This window comes from Rhinichthys klamathensis, unplaced genomic scaffold, assembly GCF_029890125.1.
Source record: "Rhinichthys klamathensis goyatoka isolate OS25496 unplaced genomic scaffold, OSU_Roscu_1.1 h1tg000122l_1, whole genome shotgun sequence".
NCBI lineage: Eukaryota > Metazoa > Chordata > Actinopteri > Cypriniformes > Leuciscidae > Rhinichthys > Rhinichthys klamathensis.
Genome location: NW_026606659.1, coordinates 527,501 through 532,399, shown reverse-complemented (window position 1 = coordinate 532,399; position 4,899 = coordinate 527,501). Strand labels below are relative to the sequence as shown.

The 4,899-nt window shown below is 41.5% G+C and overlaps 1 long non-coding RNA gene across 1 annotated transcript; it reads left to right on the top strand.

Annotated features, from left to right (window-relative positions):
• The first annotated feature begins 1,876 nt into the window (after positions 1-1,876).
• On the top strand, positions 1,877-2,394 carry LOC130088811 (uncharacterized). Its single transcript, XR_008807499.1, has 3 exons — positions 1,877-1,952; positions 1,986-2,030; positions 2,227-2,394. It is a non-coding gene; the product is annotated as an uncharacterized LOC130088811 (long non-coding RNA).
• Positions 2,395-4,899: the final 2,505 nt, after the last annotated feature.

Genomic DNA, 4,899 nt, shown 5'->3' with positions numbered 1-4,899 from the left:
AATTAACTAGAGAGAGAAAGTTTTAGAAAATGTTACATGTATTACACCTGATTTACATTAAAATAATAAATGTAAAATCGAATTGGAAATAGAATCGAAAGCACGTGAATTAAAATTGAATGGAATCATAAAATGTCTGCTAATATCCAGCCCTAAAATGAATCAACCAGATAATTTTGGCAAGTCATTCTAATGACAGTAACGTTACATTAATGAAAGTATACTTTTACATTAGTCTCGTTTCTGTTTATTTAATATATTTCTGTATCTTACTGTATTAAACTGTAAATTCATCCACTCAACTTTACCAGTCATCATGATGACAACATAGATTTGATTTATTTCAAAATGTAAATTAATTCTCTCAAGCATCCATGGAGATGTATCTTTCATCAACTAATACTAATACTAGTATCCAACTGCTTATGGATTTATATTAGCTACGTTTAGTGGCCACGTTTAAAGTAATGTAACTAACGTTATTAAAAACTGTCTGACTCATGACACTTAACTCCATAAAGGTAGAATATATAAATAAACGCACTTACCTTCCTCGTGATAAAGTGAAAATCTCCCACTATAGCTCGTCAACTTCGCTCGAATTCTGCTAATTAATCTTTCATGATGATGATTAATCTTCTGATTAATCACACGGTCACACCACACGTCTGCGATAGAAGATCAGAGGCGCAGGCGCGCTGACTTTGACGGATGTGAAATGCAGCCAATCACTGACGAGGATTCCAGCAGCCAATCACTGACGAGGATTCCAGCGTTCCACCAATGAATCGCGCTTGGGCGTGGTCTGGGTGTATGAAATGTGTATGATACTGCAGTAGCGTCGAATTTCACATAGAGGGAGATTATACACTCTGAGCATACTCTGGCACACACTGAAAAACGGGTACAACGGATTTATAAGGACATATTGAGAAAAAGCGGGAGGTGGTTAGGCGCAGCCTGATAAGCCTTTCTACACTGCTCGACTTATGAGGACACTAGTGCTGTCCTCGTAGTTACGGTATGTCCTCATAGAGTCGGTATGTATCCATGGTTTTTGTCCTCATAATCCGGTCGCACCAACGCACACACACACTCACACTCACTCACAGACACACACACACACACACACACTCACACTCACACACGCACACGCACACACTCACTCACACACACACACACACTCACATGCATTCAAACACTCTCTCACACACACACACACACACTCTCACACACACACACACACACACACACACACACACTCACACACACACACACACACACTCACACACACACACACACACACTCACATGCATTCAAACACTCTCTCACACACGCACACACACACACTCACTCACACACACACACACACACACACACACAAACACACACACACACACACACACACACACAAACACACATATTGTCAGGTCAGTGAACTCCTGCACTCTGTTCCTTTATTATCACAGAAAGCATCATATGATCAATGTCTGTCTGTCAGTATTGATTAATATAAACACATTTACTTTAAAACATACTTATTTATTGCTAAAAGGTGTCCAAAAAATGAATAAATTGAATAAAACACTTATTAAAAAGATAAAATATTTAATTTCTTTGCCTGCATGTGATCCATGAAGGCTTGTTTCCACCACAGAATAAAATTAAAAATAAATCCCACAATTCAGAATTTTTTCTTGCAAATTTTTTTATTTTAATTCCTTGGCAGAAACAGGCTTCCGTAGTCATGTGACCGACATCATGCGCATGTGTTGTTAAATTATTGACATATCGAATTTCAGAGAGGCTAAAAACTGTTGGGATTTTGGCTGACAAACATGTTTGTGAATCCCTGATGTGGAGTCATGTGAAGTTATTTATAATACTACTATTAATGTACCATTTGAATTCTTTATGTATGTGATCAGTGTTAGTCAGAGTCTGAAGTGTCCGTCACTGATGGATCTGAACTTCTCATCCGTCAGGACACGAACCCGTCCTGCACCAGCTGACCTTTGACCTGTCTGAAGGTTCGGGTCGAACCCGTCCTGCACCAGCTGACCTTTGACCTGTCTGAAGGTTCGGGTCGAACCCGTCCTGCACCAGCTGACCTTTGACCTGTCTGAAGGTTCGGGTCGAACCCGTCCTGCACCAGCTGACCTTTGACCTGTCTGAAGGTTCGGGTCGAACCCGTCCTGCACCAGATGACCTTTGACCTGTCTGAAGGTTCCCGTCACATCCGGCTCGTCCTGAGGAGGAATCAAACATGAGCTTCGACTTTCTCTCTCACAATTCAGACTTTTTTCTCAGAATTGTAAGAATTGTCCAAATTCTGAGAAATAAACTCGCAACTCCAAAAAAAGAAAAGTTCCAGTTATGTGTTTTATTGTGAAATGTTTCTTATTCACAGCCAAAAAATAAAAATACTGAAACCAAATGATTTTCAAGTTTTGATCAATATTGAATTTGTTTAGTATGTAATATCACTGACTGCTTCCTCATTCAGCTCCTGATCTCAACTAAACTGGCTCCTGAACAGTTGGTTAAAGGGATAGATAGATAGAGATAGAAAGATACACTCACCTAAAGGATTATTAGGAACACCATCAAGTCAAGTCATCTTCATTTATATAGCGCTTTTAACAATGGAGATTGTTTCAAAGCAGCTTTACAGAGATAAACATACAATTTACGGTAACAGAGATTGTTTTGGCTTTATAACGATTTTGAATAATGTTATTTCGGGCTAAAGTTGGTTTTGATTGATTCACTTCCAGCAAAATTATCATTTGTTATTACATTAGGGGCCACTAAGACGACGGCGTTCTCTCTAAACAGACTTTAAACGCGAACCTGTGACCTGATGGCGTTCACATGCGCATTAAACATTGATTCTATAGTTATATTCGCTTGAATATGTGTGCGCAGGTTTGTAATTTCCCTACCAACCTTGCCTAAACAAACTACTTGTCTTGCCTATACATTAGATCCAGAATTTTATTTTATCACTTCGGGGTACGCGAACCGGATTTTCAACAACGCTTTATCTGTAGAGTGGGAAAGGGATCCTCCATAGGGAGAGGATAGTGACACTTCAGCACTGCATTGTCATCGGGTCCAGGCGAATCTCCTTCGTCAGATCTGGAGTGTGTGTGTGTGTGTGTCCAGGCGAATCTCCTTCGTCAGATCTGGACACGGCCTGGATCCGGCAGGCTGCGGGAAAACCTCGGGATAAACAAAGACACTAAAGTTAGCGTAGATGCCATTCTTCTTATGATGTAACGACTACATCTGGATTTAAGGGAAGTGTTCCCAGTTCCGGCTGACCTAATCTATGCAGCCTAACATTGAGTTATAGAAGTCTATAATGTGTTATGTGTATGCTAGGTCAAAGAGATGTGTTTTTAGTCTAGCTTTGAACTGACAGAGTGTGTCTGCTTCCCGGACAATGGTAGGAAGACTGTTCCAGAGTTTTGGTGCTAAATAGGAAAAGGATCTGCCGCCAGCAGTCGATTTAGATATTCTAGGTATTATCAACTGGCCGGAGTTTTGAGATCGCAATAGACGTGAAGGACTATAATGCGTTAAGAGCTCGCTCAAGTACTGGGAGATAAACCATTTAGTGCTTTGTAAGTAATCAACAATATTTTAAAATTTATACGATGTTTAATAGGCAGCCAATGCAGTGTTGACAGAACCGGGCTAATATGGTCATACTTCCTGGTCATTAATGCAATTATCTAATCAACCAATCACATGGCAGTTGCTTCAGTGCATTTAGGGGTGTGGTCCTGGTCAAGACAATCTCCTGAACTCCAAACTGAATGTCAGAATGGGAAAGAAAGGTGATTTAAGCAATTTTGAGCGTGGCATGGTTGTTGGTGCCAGACGGGCCGGTCTGAGTATTTCACAATCTGCTCAGTTACTGGGATTTTCACGCACAACCATTTCTAGGGTTTACAAAGAATGGTGTGAAAAGGGAAAAACATCCAGTATGCGGCAGTCCTGTGGGCGAAAATGCCTTGTTGATGCTAGAGGTCAGAGGAGAATGGGCCGACTGATTCAAGCCGATAGAAGAGCAACTTTGACTGAAATAACCACTCGTTACAACCGAGGTATGCAGCAAAGCATTTGGGAAGCCACAACACGCACAACCTTGAGGCGGATGGGCTACAACAGCAGAAGACCCCACCGGGTACCACTCATCTCCACTACAAATAGGAAAAAGAGGCTACAATTTGCAAGAGCTCACCAAAATTGGACAGTTGAAGACTGGAAAAATGTTGCCTGGTCTGATGAGTCTCGATTTCTGTTGAGACATTCAGATGGTAGAGTCAGAATTTGGCGTAAACAGAATGAAAACATGGATCCATCATGCCTTGTTACCACTGTGCAGGCTGGTGGTGGTGGTGTAATGGTGTGGGGGATGTTTTCCTGGCACACTTTAGGCCCCTTAGTGCCAATTGGGCATCGTTTAAATGCCACGGCCTACCTGAGCATTGTTTCTGACCATGTCCATCCCTTTATGGCCACCATGTACCCATCCTCTGATGGCTACTTCCAGCAGGATAATGCACCATGTCACAAAGCTCGAATCATTTCAAATTGGTTTCTTGAACATGACAATGAGTTCACTGTACTAAAATGGCCCCCACAGTCACCAGATCTCAACCCAATAGAGCATCTTTGGGATGTGGTGGAACGGGAGCTTCGTGCCCTGGATGTGCATCCCACAAATCTCCATCAACTGCAAGATGCTATCCTATCAATATGGGCCAACATTTCTAAAGAATGCTTTCAGCACCTTGTTGAATCAATGCCACGCAGAATTAAGGCAGTTCTGAAGGCGAAAGGGGGTCAAACACAGTATTAGTATGGTATTCCTAATAATCCTTTAGG